The sequence below is a fragment of the Melanostigma gelatinosum genome (assembly GCF_949748355.1).
Source record: "Melanostigma gelatinosum genome assembly, chromosome: 23".
Lineage (NCBI taxonomy): Eukaryota > Metazoa > Chordata > Actinopteri > Perciformes > Zoarcidae > Melanostigma > Melanostigma gelatinosum.
In genome coordinates, this window is record NC_136656.1 from 6111438 (window position 1) to 6129814 (window position 18377).

Consider the following 18377-nt stretch of genomic DNA (forward strand, 5'->3'; position numbering starts at 1 on the left):
ATTTTAGTTTATTATTGAGATATCTAGAGGACTGATGGCCTTGACATTTGATACAGACACTTTAAATCCTGAAAGGCATAATTCTAAAAAACTTTGACACTGACCTTCCATCTAGATTTTGGACGAAATACTCGATAGACACTTAATCTTCTTCAAACAGAGAGAGGTAGGCGGACACTGTTTGGAGAGAGAAGACCTGTATTATGTATTAACAAATGTGGATATCTGACCTATCGCCTGCTGTTGTATTTTGCCTTTTTGTGCATCATGAATACTATAAAGAAATGGAATATTACATCATTGGCTTTTACAAATCCTCGCTTATAAATTGAATTTGCTATTCTGATGTCATAACAAGCTCCGTGGCTCAACAAAAATAACAACCTTCCTGCAAAACAGAAATCCCTCCAAGCAGACTCCCATCATCGGGCTGTTGCAGAGAGATGGTGCAGATATGGAGTGATTGAAAGGTTCCAGTCGCTTTGCAGGATTAGTAGTTTGGAGATGATTGCAAGATTTAATAGACCTCTGAAGCAAAAGGCAATTCACCCACTGAGAAAGAAAGAGCTCTTTGCTCCTTCCATTGACCTGCTCCTTCCTCCCTACAGACCTTTTAACCTCCATCTTGAATCTGCTATGTCCACGTCTGAGTGAAAGCCCTCCTTCCCGTTTTTGAACCTTTCACATTATATCAGAATCTTCAGAATCTGTCAAAGTCCTCAAACCCTGATGACCCTAAAAACCTTTGCCCCATTACGGTTAAATACCTTTCTCACTCTAGAATCGCCCTCTCAACCTCTTTAGACCCTTCATTTTGGAAAACATGAATGTTTTATCGTCTGTCGAATTTCGATAAAATAATCATTTATAATCATATCAGCTCACACTTAAACGTTCAATCCTGACAATTTACTCACAAAACCGTTTCAAACCAAGCCATTGATTTATGCCCGATCATCCCCTCTGACTTTAATCATTTTAACTCCATCTTCTCCATTTTCCCAAACAACTTCTCTTCTCCAGTCTTGCTGCCTACAATTTGCAGTGCCCAATAAAGCAGTCATACCCTCACCTGACAAAACCTGCATTGCGCAACCTTCAGAACTTTCTACAGCTCTAAAAAGTGCAACTGACTAGCAGCTAATAAGTATACGTATTAGTAGAATATATTAGAGGTATACATCCAACCAAATATTCCAAAGAGCTGTGATTTCTGTAAGGTATCAATCTCAACCAAGCTTGTCAACACGTTTACAGACATTTTTATGTTGATATTTTTCCATGGATAGGAAGATGACACCAGCATTTTAATGAATGCACCAACAAAGTTCTCGTCGGTCGTCTGTTTCTCCATCACTGGGCTCAACGCCAGATCTATTTGAATTTCTCAACAAATCGGACATATGGCCATTTTCTCCAGCCACATAAGCCTCTGCAGACATGCTAGTGTTCCAATGCAAAGCACAGTTGAAAGTTCGACGCTGACACATACACGAGAAGAAGAAATGGCAAGAAATGAATTAGCTCAGAAAGTTTAAGTAATCTTTCCTCCTCCTCCACTTCGTCTCCTGTCACCGTCTGCAGGGTAACAGGCTGCAACTTCTGCTGCAACCGTCACAATGTGGCGAATTGTTGCAACGGTGGCAGCAAAGCCGCATGCGCATGTCAAATCATGCTTTTCTTCCGCTCGGCTTCAGTCTCTCAGGCTCCCTCCATTTCTCCCTCAGAATTTCCAGAAAACACACACACACACACACACACACACACACACAATGGGTGACATTTCAGGTATGGAAATGGTGATGACATTTGCAACCTCTGTGGTGTCTTATGAAATGTAAGTAATTGAATTGGGGTCAATATGACAATATAAAAAAAGTGTTTGCTATGCAAGCCACTTGAAATGCGGCTGCAATCTTTTTTAGTTTTTTTAACACACATCAAAATCGTCATGTTTGTTTCAAGAAAATGAAGCGTACAAGCTTGTTACATGCACATTATTTATTCCATTTAGTTTGAGCCAATCGATCGAGATCAATATTTGCCCAAAATCTTCAATTCGGGGTTCATCTATGACGACTATATTTTAAGATGTTTAAATAAGTATATTAAGTATATATATATATATAAGAAGTATCCTTTTTTTATCCCTAGAGATGCATCTTTTGAAATATGCATTTTCTAGTCTCAAAAGCACTCTAGGTAACTGCTCCTTTATCAGCATTTTTTTCATTTGATTTTTTTTATCGATTTTAACACCTGCAATTTGAGTTAAACTATGATGGTGTTAAGAAACGCAGCCTAAAATACAATTTCTTTATCAGATAAAAACTTCAAAACATTAGAAGCCTTCCGTATCCTCTGGGAGGAAGCGAGATAGGGATCCAGCAAAGGTTTCACACGGCTCTCCTGGGAGAAAATATGTGCACAGCTGAATACATAAATAAGAACTGGAACAAATAAGTGTGCACTGCTGGGCAAAACATGGTACAGCCACAATATGGTGTATGCTATCATCTCAGTTAATTAGTAGACTCATTAAATATGTGCACATGTTGATGTTGGATTCATAGCAGATAGAATCTTTTTTGTAAATTGTCTAAAATGGCAAGGGTGTGATATCTTATGAATTAATCTTGTGCTCAGCATCACCAAATACCCTCAAGCCAAGTGCATCTGAATCAAAGTGAATAGGCTGCATAGTTGATGAATTAGTCAAATTGGAAGATAATTGTTTTTTTTGATGAATGGTTTGATGATATTTCTAACATTCATGCAGACTGAGAGCAAAAAGCAGTCGACATACACACACGTGCAGCCTTCACAGGCCTTTCAAACTCATCACAGACTTCGAAGATGAGTGGTATGAAACCGCACTGAATGAAAATGTTGACTTTAAGCGGCCGAACTGCCGTGTCCCCTTTGTTCATTTTCCATTTAACCTATTTCAGAATGTCTCCCAGTGAGGCCGGGGCAAGGCTGTAATTAACTAAATATTTTGCCTGAAGCTGTTGTAAACAACTCATTTCAAATCTAGCGGCGACCTCGTGGAATTTCAATTAACGTCGTGAAAGGAATGTAGCTTTTAAAGAAATGCACTTTAGCACTTCTGGAATAGTCACAAGGACATCTTTCAAGAAATATGACGTTCTGTGTCAAAAGTGTTGTCTTCATATGCACCATTGTAACCTGCAAAATCACATGAAAGCCAGTGTGTGTGTGTGTGTGTGTGTGTGTGTGTGTGTGTGTGTAGCAGTAATGCAGGAAGTTAAAAACATGTTTCTAAAAGGACCAAGGTTGTGTAGGATGAGTATTGACATTTGGTCGCAGTTACTGTGAATACTTTTAAAAAACAGCTCAAAACCCACCTTTTTAGGCTGGCGTTTGAGTAAAAATCCATGTCCTAGACCTGCTCTTAAAATATGTTTTACATTTGTATTTTATTTTTTCTCATTTTTTATAAATTTTATTTAATTTTTTCTCTGTGTAAGTAATTTATTGACCCTAGGGTCACATTGTGTTTTTTATGCTTTTACATTTCTGCTCCGTTTAGCACTTTGTGACGTTATGTCTGTGAAAAGCGCTCTATAAATAAAATTCATTCATTCATTCATAAAAACGCAAAAATGCAATTTTTGTGGTTACGTGTGTGTGTGTGTGTGTGTGTCCTGCGTGAGTGGACCTCTATGTCATACCGTATTCACTGAAGTCGATTATTTTCTTTACAGTGGCAGAACAATATCTTCTCATAACTGTATGCTTTCTGTTAGATCCACAATGGGCTGTACTTAGCAATGGCAAAGTGTTACCTCTCCACCAAAATAGAGGAATTCATCCCCCTCGTCCTCTGTCACACCTCAAACACTCTTCCTCAAAAGTGCTTCTGCACTTAATTCCCCATTTTGCTTAAACAGAGAGCCGAAGCACTTAATCCTTTATTGGCAAACTGTCTTATTGTCACTACTTTATTACCTAGCTGGTCCTGTAGGAAAGCTCAGGGAAGGGTTAGTATATTCCCATCACTGTCAGCTTAGTCCAGGTATAGCCTCTGCAATACAGTCGGTTCAGATTTTTCATTTGCCACCATTGTTGCTGCTCGTGTGAATGCAATATATGCACAAGATGGTTTGAAAGTAATCAAATGTGTTTCATTGCTGCATTTGTTTTGATAACATTGATCTGCAGTCCGCATTCAGTTTGGTTGTTACGCACGTTTTGTGCATTATTTATTATTGCGGCCACCTTTAATGTTTTAAAGAATCTTAGATGAAACATACATTTCATCCGAGGTATTTAGGGACTGTCTCCTTTATTGCATTTCAGCACCACGGCTGTTTCAGGACCAAGGACAGCTCCACGTATTTATATACACACACACACAACAGTGGGAGAGGACATTTCTTTCACATTCAGCTTTACACAGGCATATGCTGCATTGTTTTCACATTGATATTAATTAAAGGTTGTTTCCCTTTTCATAAAACATACTCTTTATAGCCACTGGTATATCCACTGCCCCCCCCCCCCATGCCTGTAACCTGCGGTCAAGTTGACATGCTGTTTGTGAGGCTACGAGTACGTCTTCATGAAATGAACATTAGGATTGACATACAGTAAGACCATATATTGTTGACATGTAATGGTTACAGAGAGAACAATCTATACAGGCATCATTTGACTTTGTTTTTAACGTTTCTCAGGGAGTACCCCGAGTACCCCGTGTCCATTTTGCTGACAAATAACCCACACGAAGTCAACGTCTGCAAAACAGTCCGTTAGAATGCGCGTGTCTTAAAATGTCAGGGATAGGTCAGGACTGAACCTGAATAAATTGTGCAACGTTTTTTTTTTTGCTTTTCTCCGACAGCTACCTGGCGAAAGGAACTGTCAGCAGTTAAATGGTGCCCGTTCTGTTCTACAGCTTCATCATAAAAGCAGACTTTTCACGTGACCTATCATGGACAGAGTTTCTTGCTGGGAGCTGATCCAAGGAATCAGAAAAACACATTCACCGATACGTTTTTAGTGCTAGCATTGTGATGTTTTATTATTGTTGAAAAAAACCACAGTTACCTTCTGCTTTTGGAAACTTCAACTCCTGTCAAACACATCTACTTTATGCCCCATCCTTTGACTGATGAATGGAAGGGGCAGTAAGGTAATTATGCTCATCATGAGGCATAATAGATACAAGCAAGGAGTATGATTTGATGCACTCGGCCTCCATCTCCAGTGCCCATTCACCTCCGAGAAATTAATGAAGTCGAATTGAAGCGCTGCAACAAATTAGCTTTTTTTTTGTTGAAAGTTATAGCATCCGGGGCACCTTCGATTCATATTAAAAAAGGCTCTGGACCATGCAGTTTCAATTACCTAAGAGAATTGAAATGCTGAAAAGGCCTCAAATTGATTTTCTTCCATAGAGACCCCTTCTTCAAAAATAGGTGGAGACCTTCATACATACTTCATGATTGGTTTTATTCCTTTGATATTTGTTTATTTTAGTTGTTGAACTTGCTTTGTCATTTTTAATTCACTTTGTGAAGGCTGCCAAAATGGCACCAGCGTAGTTTCTGGAACAAACTTTTAAGTGGAGAATATATCGAATAAAAGCCGTTGGACACCAGATCAAGCCTTTATATAATTACATTATCATATTATTATTGTTTTAGATCAGTGGGTAAATCACATCATATATTACATTATTATTGAGGTCATAGCTGGTGATGGTGTAGGATCCCTCATGGCAATGCAAAAAAACAACTCAATATAATGTAGTTTATTACAACACAACCTTTAACTATGACCTCGACAATCTAAACATTTTGGAATTCACACATTTCCGGAAAAGTCATCAAAAACTGAACATCTTGAGCTTAGAAAAGACCGATGTTGTAGCGGGGCTGCTGTATTGGATTGTTCGGTGTGCCAAATAAAGGGGACACTTTGTGCATGCAACCAATGGCAAGGGCTGCAAGCCATGAAAGGCCACGTAAACTAGGGATCGTAGACATACAGTTTAGGGTAGGTCAGCATATTCATAACCTATCCTGCCTGTTTCATTCAGAAGCCGGTAAGAAATTTTGTTCCCCGAAGTCATTTTTCCAGTTGTAAAGCGGAAAGCAAAATGTGATACTGTTGGGGTGACCAAAAAGGTAGCAACTGAGCAGATTACATCACCTGTAATAAACAGAGATAAATACATCAAACCTGAAAATCCAGTCCGCTTTGCAGGAAAGTAAAAAATAAGAATCCTGATTTGACTGCCGAGCATTTAGTGTACACAACAAGCTGAAAGAGATGAGGAAGTTTCTCGTCACGTAGATCATGTAATCCTGCATCTGACTGCATATTCCCAGTGATGCAGATTATTTGTAACAGAACTCCTCAAATATTAAATCTCAAACTGCCTGACCTGAAGTTTCTTTTGGCCAGATACCGTAAATGTGCAATTATGTCAGTCTGTTTTGGACCTTCGTGCTTATTGGTATGATTGTGTGCTCACACATATAATCCATTTGTGAAAAAGCAAATATTGGCTGAAAATCCCTTTTATTTTTCTACTACTAACCTCAGACGTGCATGTCAAAACTGGTACACGCGCAGGCCCGTACGCCTTCACTCGCATACACACATCCGACACAGAGTCAGTGACTTGCCAGAAGGTGGAGCACAGATAATAGATTTAGGCAACTGTAAGCAGATTTGGGCCTGCGCCTTACACTTAAAGGCAGATCATTCGGTGGCTGTAAACAGGCTTTGGAGAAATCAAACCGTTAAATGGAAAACACATTTATTAATTCAATCCGCTTAGTTCAGGTTCAGCTCCTTTCCCCTCAAATTACGTTTGCTGGATTTCACAGGATATTAGCAGGCAAGAAGAAAAGAGGGGCACCAGGGTGGCTGCCTGGATGTCACCGTAACCTCGACTCTGACTAAAGAACGGCGACGCTGACACAAAGGAAAGAAAGCAAAACAGTGGTAGGAAGATTGACTTTTCAACAGCTGAGCGAATACAACGGCTGTAGCAGGTAGTACTAGAGAAAACGTTGCTGCGTTAGAATAAATATTGGTCGACCATGGTGTCAAGCCAACAGGCATTGACTTGCTGAATGCTAAATCCATCATGAAAAGGAAAAATGTATGAAACTCGAATTACAGATGTTCAAAAGTATATATTACATTGGATGTGTTGAATGAGCCGTAATAACTAATAACTGGTAATTTGTCTGTGCACTGTAAACTTCTTCCCTATGTAAAGATATCAAGGCCACAATTACTGATCTAAAGGCACAGATGTATGTGAAATTGGCTTCTGAAGCCAGAAGCTTAAATAAGCAAGCGGGCCCTGTGTTGATGTTTTGCTCTACCTACTATGTCGAAGGTAAAGAAAGAAGTTCATTTGAAAGGAACTTTGGTGAGAGGTCTTGGAGGTGGCGAAAACCAAAAACATTTACATGGACAACCACAGATGAACAACCATGCATCTACTGATGAAGGCCATGTGACGTAGTCAAAAGCTCTCGGGCAGGTTTGGACCTGAAATGGAGCTTGGTTTTTTAATTACCGTTCAAGTTTAAGAATTAACTGTCGCACTCAAGTCTGTTTGATTCAACTTTATTTTCATGTTTTCATTGTGGTTCATGACTAAATATTTGTCAGGCCTTAGACAAAACTCTTGTATGTTGCTTTCACTGGCTTGCATGGTCATTTTCTACCCAGAATGCAACACTTGTACAGCAAGATTCATTTATTTCTAAGTTAAAGGGCTGTAACTATATCCTCAGACACTCAGGTTATGTCGTTGGTATTCTTTCTATTTCAATAATTCAGTATTCATTCGGTAGGAAGTATTCCTGTTGGGAAATAAAACCATAAAGTTTTAGGTTGCGATAATTTCCAAAAATAAATCTTCAAGCTAGCCATGTAACTTTGTACAAATTATGGGACGGCCAACTGGCACCTATACCGCAGTAACTTGACCATGCCTGACGGCTTCATTTGAACAAGTGACCTCTCAGTTACCTTTCTCTGTGGTGTCATTAGTATTCTCAGTTCTGAGATATTTCACTCCTCAGCCGGCTGCAGTCATTTCTTATCCACGATGATATAAAGAGAAGAGGAAGATGAAAGATGCTGCTGGCTCACACCTGGTCTAGATGATGGACAATGGTAAAAGAGAGTTATTTACTGAAGCCAGCAGCGTGTCAAATCTTCCGCAGCTCCGACTGCAACTGTTAACACCGATTTTTTGGAGCTTCACTGTCGGTGTGTGTGTGGCGGTCAAGCCTTGAAGCTGAACTTGAAACAGCTGAGGGCCTCATGAAACATGGAGGACGCCTCACTGTGCCTTGCCATTTCCCTTTGGCCAGCTCACTTCCACCCGTAGTGCAGCCTAACGTGCCTGTTATCTGGCCTTCTCACGTTTCTGTTCCGAGTAATAGGATTCATACAGTCCAGCTCATGAAAACAGTCTTTTTGCCGACTTCCTTGAGCTGACACTGGAAAAAATCTTTTAAAATCTTTTTAAAAGCTCTGCGAGTGTCATTTGACCTTCCGGCATCCGCACGAGTGGCTGCCTTTTACAGTAGGTCCTGCTCTACAGTAGCTTTTTCTTATATTAATCTTCACTGCAAAAGATGGAAATTGAAACCCCAAAATGATTTATGTTGTTGAGTCTGCTACATCACCCTCAAAAAAATAAAACATTACCTTAGCATTGGGATAGCTAATCGCTAGCCGGATGGAATGTGTGGCTACAGTATCGATCAGGAGCACAGCAATCACTCATAATCATTCCTTGAATGACCCGGTGTATAAACACATGATCAGCCCCCCCCCCCCCCCCTGCACCTGCTCATGACCGACAATCGATACCGTCAGAAAGAAAAGTAATTTCCAGAATCAGATGCTGGAAATGTCTCAGTAAGGTCACAGTTATGTTTGCAGGATTTCTATCAGTCTGTATTCTTTGGGGAAAAAATTGACATAATACTGTTCTGTTGTGTTTGCACTGGATCTTATGTATTGTTACCAGTGAGGACAGATTAGAGAAACCCAGAGATCCAAATATGGGTTTTTTTTGCAATAGATTGATTGTTAAAAAATACCACACTTTTTTGTTTACCATAGCTTTAATTAAGGAAGATCTGGTCAGAGTTCAATGCCTTGATCAACGTTCGGTCAGCAATAAAAGTGGCTGGACTTTGTGGCTTAGTCTCTCCCCGAAATACATTTTCCTCATTTCAGTACTGAGTGTTTAAATGTCCTGAGTTTTTTGTAGATGACAATATCTAGACACATTCGAGAAACTGATGTATTTTGCATTCCCTTTGATCTATTTAAAAACCAATTAAATCGAAATAATGATGGCAATTGTAAGAAGAAGAAAAAAAGGAAAATAAAAAACATGATTCCTCACAGGCTGAACCTCTACGTGCCCTCCTATTAGAAAAAAAATGTTTTCATCTTCAGCTCCTTAATTGGGACAGACTCTTTTATTTGCGAACATCAATATGTGTGTAACGTTCCCGTTTGTCTCTTTAAAACATAACAACTTGTTCCACTAACAAAAGATGTGGTCATTAAAAAATACAACTTTGTGGAGGTATACAAACATAAGAGTAAGCTCATATATTGACTGTTTGGCAAATAAAAGTCACATTGATGTAAGCCATAGTCTAAGACAAAGCTGAAAATAAAAGACCACACATCTTGAATGTACCTCTGTTTGCATAAACCTCTGCAGCAGTTGGGCGAAGCCAATTTAACCTTTTCTAAACTCGCTTACAGCAATTTGGAACGCAATTAGCACCAAGCGTGCGTGAGTTTATTACAGAAATTACCGGTTCGTTATCAATCAGAATGGCTTTCCTCCCCCTTGGTCTGCCCGGGTCTTCGTAAAATCCCTCAAGGGTTGTTGGAAACCAGAATGTAGAGATAACATGAATCAACAAGCACAACAAAACGCGTTGTTGTGAAGGCAGGTGTCGAGGGCAGACCTGCTAAACGCACTCATGGTGGGTCTTGTGTACCCCGGAGAAGCAGATTAAAGCCCTTCTCAATACACAAAACAGAGCTCGGGGTACTAATGTCCTCCCACAGCAAACCCACCACTTCATTAGCACCAGCAGTCCTGTGCAGTGTGTACAGCTTCATTCACATGCATTGAGATTAGTACATCGAAATTGGCTGTTTAGAAAAAGTCCTCACATTGCTGCTGTAGTTGCAAGGGACCGACAGCACAGTGCCTACAGACTAACACGATGCAGCTGCTTTTAGGTCCTTGCCTCAGGTTGGCATTTTGTGGCACTGTTGGCAGAGGATGAAGAGGCCATTGGTGCTGAACACAAAGCTAGATGAATAGCGCATCATTAAAAGCACCACATGTTATCTGTGATTGTCATACTGCACTGTTTCTGTGCATGTTCTTGTGTTGCGTAACGTTATTGTTTTCAAATATTTGTGTCTGGTTTGGATATTTACTGCATTACAGTTGCACGAATCACATCAAAAAGATCAGACAATTGATTCATTACAATGTCAAATGGGTCAGTCCTAGTGATGATTCCCCAGAAAATGACCACATGAATTTGGATTTTGTTTGTGACTTCAGTTTCTTTTTTTTTTTTAAAGGCATACAACTTCAGCTGGTGGAGACCAAAACTGGGCTAAAAGTGTCATGAACAGATAACGAGACAATGGGTTCAAAGAGGCATATTTTTGGTCATTTTGGTGGTTTTCTTTGTGTTCTTATCGGTCGTATTTTTACTTCTTTAATGTCTGTTGTTTGGTCATTTTGTGTCTCTATGGTGGCTTTTTGTGGTTGATCCACAACTTCAAACTGAGGCTCTGGCCCAGGGTTCCCTTAAACTGTTGTGCCCCTGGGCTTGCGCCCAGTAGGCCCTTTCAGTAGTCTGCCCAGGAGAAATTGGATATACATCTAAATAAAATATGAGTTAAATGGCTAAAAACACGACCATGTCAGCTGGATGTGTAAGTCGCCAACTGTTTCCTGACATATTAGCAACATCAACTTCACAAGGAGATAATGCGTAAATCCTTCTTTTGAAGGCTTAATAAACCAATTAAAGCTGTGTTTACCTTTCACATTTAAAAAGCTTACAATCTATTCCATTGTAATTTGAGGTCGCGAATGCTGTTCAACGTCAAAATAAGTAAGGAAAGAAAATAGTATAGTCACGATAATGTCTCCCTGGTAATGAATGTCTTTCTTCCTGTTTTTGCTCATCTCGTCTGTGTTCTTCTTGTGCTACTCTGCAGTGGAATAAGAACCGTGTCAGGTTGTCTAAACAAAGCGCTGACGCAGGTTGAAGAAGGTTAGCTTTCCCAATGGCAGGCCTAATTAAAACCCATTCACTTGTTTTGTCATCTGCATCACAGATGACAAGAGATCAGAAGATTACACACATAATTATCATCCATCTTTGAATTGTTTTCGTGCGCCGCGTCGCATCTCGCTTCGTGCAGCTCATCGCCGTTCTGATTTTGCTCTTAATTGGCCTTGGCTCGTGGCTCTCGACATCTTTCTCCCGAGTTCAGATTGTTGATCTTCTGTAAATCCGTCAGGTTTAACTCGTGGCTCCACTTTTTTTCCAACTCCGACTGTCTTCATGTCTATCTTTTGCTTTTAACTTTTTAGCTTTTAACTGTCTCTTCCATCTTTGTTTACTTCCTCCCAACCTCATCCGTCTGCTTCTCTAACTTTTTTTCCCCGCATAGTGCTGGAAGGCTTTACCAAAACAGCAATCTGTCCGGGCCATAGGTTACATTTTGCCATCTGCTGTAAGATTAAATTAGGGGAGGTTGTGTGTCTCTTATTGTTTGGCCTGCTTCTGCCCTCTGCGATATTTCCTCTCACATCAGGCCCGACATGCTGAGAGTTAATGATATATTACCTTCGACAGTATATAAAACTCCAGATGTATACAATTAGAATAATACATTACAGTGCATATTTCCCTACTGAGTAAAGTGGGACGCACCGCACAGTCACACCACTACTTAATGTATCGGGGACATTTGAAGGCAAACTACAGCTTTTACAAACTTACCAAACACTGATAAGTTAATACACTAGAATAAAGCCAGTGTTAAGTGTTATAAAATGTACTCATCCACACAAATACAAAAGCTCGATGACAATGCTATATCCCTTGGTATATATCATTAAAACATTTAGTTCGAACTTTATTTCTCCCTTTCTGTTGGCCCGTTAGAGGGACAGCTGAGCAGAATGTCTGTGATGACTACCATTAGCATGCCACGAGTCGGGCGTTAATATGCAGTTTCTCTGGGATGGCATTTTGCACCGTGTTATTACCGCTGTCCAGATGTCACTGGAAGGGTCGGCCGGGTGTGTGTGTGTGTGTGTGTGTGTGTGTGCGGTTTTACTGCCTCACTCTCCCATTCAGACCCTCTCACTCTTTCTCTCCCAGTCCACCTCTACCGTCCTCGCTTTGCGTTTATGTTGATCATTCAGTCCGCTGAAAACTTTTTCCTATAATTTCAGCCAATTTGCCTGCCTCCATATATATATTAATCTCTGCCAGATTGTGTGCTTGTGCCAGTATAATATATATATATATATACATATATAAATGATGTGAATTATGTGTGGGTACATATAGGCTACTTGCTCACGTGTCTTTATCATCATCATCATCATCGTCTGCGGCTGAGATGCCGGTCTATTAGCAAGATGGTGTATTGTTCTCTGTGGTTGGGCTAATCCGTTCCCTAATTGCCTGGACAGACAGGGAGAGGTCCAAGCTTCATTTGATCAGCCCATTTCACACAGGCCGTTTCCGCATCATTTGGCAGGTGAAGCACATTACACATCTGCTGGAATGAGCGGAGGGTGCTCGATGAGACGAGGCCCGCCCCGGTGCTAGCATTATGACGTCATGAAAATACTTCACAAGGTCGGGAGGCTACTGTGTATGACCACTAGCTCAAAGTCAACATATGGGAGTTTGTGCATTGTGGACAGTTCATTGCGTACATGTTTTGTCTGTAGCTGGTTCACTTAAGGACTTTCTACATGCTGGGGAAAGATTATTAAAGGGCCGCACCATGACAGCATTTGGGTAAGCTTCGGCATGTGTGACAGACATATTAGTTGAAATAACATTGATGCAAGGCTCTATTTCAAATTTTGCAAGTGGACTTGGACAGACATTGGGGTGTACAAACCAAGGACGCACTAACCGGAACAAATTGAATTGCGGAAAGTGTAAGACCCGGTGTGTTTGGACCATGACCCAACCTATGACATCTTAATCTGCTGTGCACAAGCTTTAGCACAAGACAGGCATACAAAAAATGATCTTCTTTGCAAATGTGTTATGAGGCAGATCATTTTGAATGTTTGTTCAAGGATACACACAAATAAACTTGCCTTGCCTTCAATGCGTTTTTTTGTGTCGCCTTGCAAAAGCTGCTCATGGAAGGGGGTTTGTATGAAGACAGTGTGTCTGTATGAGCAATAGGCATGCATTGCTCTCCGACATAGCCCGGGGGCATTTAAGTATCTCTGGACAGGATGTTGAGAAAGCATTCAGCTACAGAGTACAGGCCAAGTCCCTGTCTGAGGATACCCAGTAATAGACTACACCTCACACTCCCCCGGCACGCAATGCAACGACTGTAATTACTGTCCAAGGACTCGTATTGGGAACACAATTAATAAGTAGGAATTAGGCATTGCCGAGGTGTGTGTTTTGCCGTCGCACCACTGATGGCGTGACAAAAAAAAAATGAAAATGGCACAATGAGATGCCAACTAATCTCGCTACCAGACACACACCGAGCACAAAAGCTCATCTCAACTTTGGTTGCCATCCAGGTCATCTCCCTCCCATCTCTTTAAGACATTTAGATATTAGGGCCAACACCTAAAACATTGAGTACACTAAGTACTTACAACAACTGCCATTGAAAGTACATGAACACAACAGTGTTACACTCTTCACATGACTTAACGCAGTGTGTTATTCCACATCGTTTTTTGTATCTTTGTATTAATACCTTGTGTTGCTTCACTGAGCAGGAACACTTTGTATTTACAACGCTTTCTGTACGTCAGCGCGCAGGTCAGTGCACAGGGAGAAAGGCAACTGTTAAGTGTTCCTGTGTGGTTTCACGCACCCAGTATGGCAGTAGAATTCATCCTGGCTCTTGACCTATAGTGTACTTGGAGTATGACAAGCAGGACTGTAAATTCAGGGCAAAGCTCGGTCCGGTCAAAGCATGAAGCAAGACATGGACAAAATTCCTCAAATATATTTTTATCAATTTTAATTCCAATTCTATGTCTCAAAAAAATATACATATATAATGTGTTATGATATACATGTGTTGTGAATGTGGGTGTGTGGGGGAGTTTCCATTCCTCACGCACTACTGCCTGCTTTAATCCTCTGTTGGTAACAGGCAAACAGCAGCTGGCCTTCCTATCAACAGGGTAAATAAATCCCGATCTTAAAATGCACACGCAGACACACTACATCGCATCTGCAAACCACACTGTAAACACTTAAAAAAAAAATCTGCATTTGTGTTTGATACGCTCATATTTCATTAAGACATCAATGGGGGCCTGACTGGGAAATGACACTCTGCAATTATAGGGACCGGGGTCTGCACACGTGATGGATCTCATCGCGCTGAAATAGAGCCGAGCACCAGAACGCACTGGAGCAGTGGTTTAATATGAGACTATGATGGGATGAAACTGAGTTGGTCACTGAATAAATCCTCAAAAGTCCTCCCAATTAAACAACAGTGAAGGCTGCCATTGCCGCTCAACATTTCACACACACAGTTTGGGCGTTTCCAGATCAGATGGATCGCTGGGATCACACTGATTGCCATTGCCCTCCAAAACCATAACGAATGGCCGACACAAAAACGGTTCATGCGACACGTAGTCTGATCCGACCGTAGGAAGACAAGAAACACACTGAGGCCTCTCGTGTCCAAGTCATACACTTTGTAGACCTTTCCATCCATCCCAACCTCCTCTAAGAGGTTTTGCAGTGCGAGAAACGAATCAAACGACCTGCAATTGCTAATCCATATGTTCTACATTCTCAGCTGAGCTGATATGGGTAACTTTTGTTTTTTTTTGGAGTCAAACTAGGAAAATAGAGGCTTTCAAAAAAAAGAGAAAAAAATCAATATTATCAAGGACAGACACGATTCATAATAGACACGACTAGGCCCTTGTGAGGTGACAGTAACAATGATAACAATACTCACATGTTCTCAGTCATGGCCATCTTTTTTCGCCTCGGACAATAAGTCAAGAGTCAGAAGGGGTAAGCAACATTTGCAGTCAGACAATCGGACAAGTGGGAACTGTTCAGCCAGGTTATTTGAACCACCATAGTTGAAGGAAAAACTCAGTGAGTGCAGACGAAATGCTGGTAGAAAGCCTCATTGCAAAGGTTGCTCTGTGAACTGTGATGGATATGTAAGCTATATAAAAGGGACAGTTGATCATCATTTTCCCGCCATTTGCTCCTTGCGTCAACACGTATGATGGTCGAATTGTTGATGCTGCACAAACAAAACTATTTTTCTCAATGTATTCCCAGATCCAAGCAAATGACTTGTCAAGTACAACGTTACTGTTGCCACGAGGATTGGAAGTGACGAAAGTACAACCCACGTTTTGATAAACCGAGAATTATGAAAGAGTATAGGTGCATATGCATATTCCTGAAATATACACCTTTGGTTTCTTCTACCTCTCTCCATTTCAAATGAATTTCAGATATATTCATATTCCTTGTCATCCTAGACATCCCCTAAAAGTCCACATGGAGATTACAATCAGAGGCTTGTCGTGTTCAATTTTAGAAGTGATTTGTCCCAATTGCTATCTCTCCATTTCCTCCACATTCCATTCACTTATGTCACTGTGATCAAAAGGCGTTCACCTTAGTTTCTTTATTGCGAGGGAAAGGACAGGTATTTACACTCGCGCTTTCCATAAGGCTCCCCTGACGGGCTCATATCATCATAAACAAACCTGGGGAAGAAACAAGGTGCAGCATGCCATATTTGACAATATGGCCGGTGTTGTTCTAAATCCTAATCATAGTAGATTGTGTGGGTTTATTTTTTAGGTGAGGCAAATCAGGGAGGACATGTAATGATTTTAGGGCTGTGAAATGAAGGAGGGGAACAGATTTGAGGTCAACATGAGAAAGAAAGGCAAAAAGAGTCATCCCTTGATATGTTTAGCGATCGTATATGCAGACAAAAGGAAACTTTGAATGCAGGGTATTAAAAAAAAAAAAAATTCTGTTGGAATAAAACCCCTGAAGCAGTATAAACACCCGACTGAAAATTGGAAAAACCATGAGGTAAAAGAAGATCAGTAATACGAGAGAGAAATAGTGCAACGGAGGAGAGCAGATGAAGAGAAACAACCGTCTGAATGTTGCCGTACAACTGCGTGAAGTAATTTCGCTTCACTTCAAATTACATTTGTTATTTGTTTGATTTTGCACAACTGCAAACAGCATTTCATTTAAGTCGATTACATTTTATTCTTTAAATTATGTGATTCCAGGACATACTACGCAGCTTAGCATTCTGGTGGTTGCTTTATAAAATTGAAATCTCAGCGTTTTGCCATCACTTTCAAGTGTGAAAAACATTCACCAAAAAAAGCCGATTGAGCTTCACCATACGAGTGTCTGACCAATCAGACAACGAGCATTGTTTTGACGATCGACGTGACTCACTGTCTCTCGTACCTGCCGAAGCTCATCAACATCTGTTAAAAACCAGGTGTTACAAATGTGAAATGAAGCACTATTCTGCTACTGCACGGCCTCTTTAACACCTGTTTATTTGGAAACTCACACAGGCAGATCGCTGAGGAGAAATTTGAACGATTCTGGAACTGCCAAACATAATTTTCAGTTGAACAGTCAAACGCAATGACTGATCTCATTCAAGTGAGAGGTGCCTTTGCCTTGAATTGTTTTGGGGCGGCTGCTGCTTCTGTTGTGCCCACCCGACAATGGTTTGTGTAGCTCTCATTTGTCTATTGGAGAAAACACCTTTGACTCTGAGTTGTTGCTGAAACAAAGAAACTGAAGTTGGGCAAAAAAAGCACAACAGAGACTGTGTTGACAACTCAGTGGCAGCAACCTTACTTTCACACCCTCACAATTCCTGTTGTGTCCTTTGAAAGTTCAGCAAAAGCTTGTTGCAGGGGACGAGATCTTTTTGTCATTGACCGTTACCGATGTGTAAATTGACCTCCCCTCTGACTCAGACTTTGCTAACGCCCTCACTGGGCGCTTCAACAAAGTCAGAGGAAAGGATGCACAGACTCACACTGACTTGCACTTCTTTACTTACGCCGGGGATTGCTTGTTGCATGACAAACACAACGAAAAAGCAAACACAGGCAGGAGAGGGATGGCAAACAATTAAGTATGCAAGGATTAATTACTGATAGGACTGCAGCACAAAGCGTAGAGAGCCGGTGAGGGGGCTTTCATTTTACATTCCAGCACTGCGTCTTTGGAGAATTCATTTTTTAACTTCAGTTATTAACTTGTGTTCATAGTTTTACATATTTGATGATTTTCTTTATCAGGGCTTTTCAATTAAAGTCAGAAAAATGTCCTCCCAGCAAAGGACCGAAGCTTATTGTGTCTAAATTCCGTACTAAACCCCGCCCCTACGCCTATCACAAAAAACAAACATTTCCATATCATTTTAACAATATTCAAAGTAGGATTTTTTAAACGTACAGACACATTGAATGTGTGTCGAAAACAAATCGCTATCTTTATAATAAATAAATTAAGTCACTGCACAATGAACTTGAGGCCTACGTTTTGAATAAAAGAAAATATCTTCTGAATTAAATAAATAAAAATAGCCTCTTTTTTTGACCTCTCTCTTGGACAGAGCAGCCATGCTCTCTGTATGTAGAGGCTACATGAGAAATGGGCTGAACCCACAAAGCATTCGGCTAAATGTTGCTTTGATGACTTGAGGCACTTTTAGTTTCAATGTATTTGTGTTGCATTTGGATATTAATCAACAATGGGTTTATTGGAAACAAAGGTCTCCAACACACACACACACACACACTAAGCTGCACTCCAAACTCATGCGCACATGTGCTGTTTTTATGGTAAACATAATGACCATTAAAACGTAATCTATTACCATGAAACACTGAAAAGGTTAGAATACAATGCAGCAAACATGCTGTTCAAGCACCTGGTGTTTGCTATCTAAAAAATGAAGTGCTGCAAAATTCCCTGACAGATGAAGCGAAGCTATTTTTGACTCTGTATTAACAACAGCGCTAAATAATA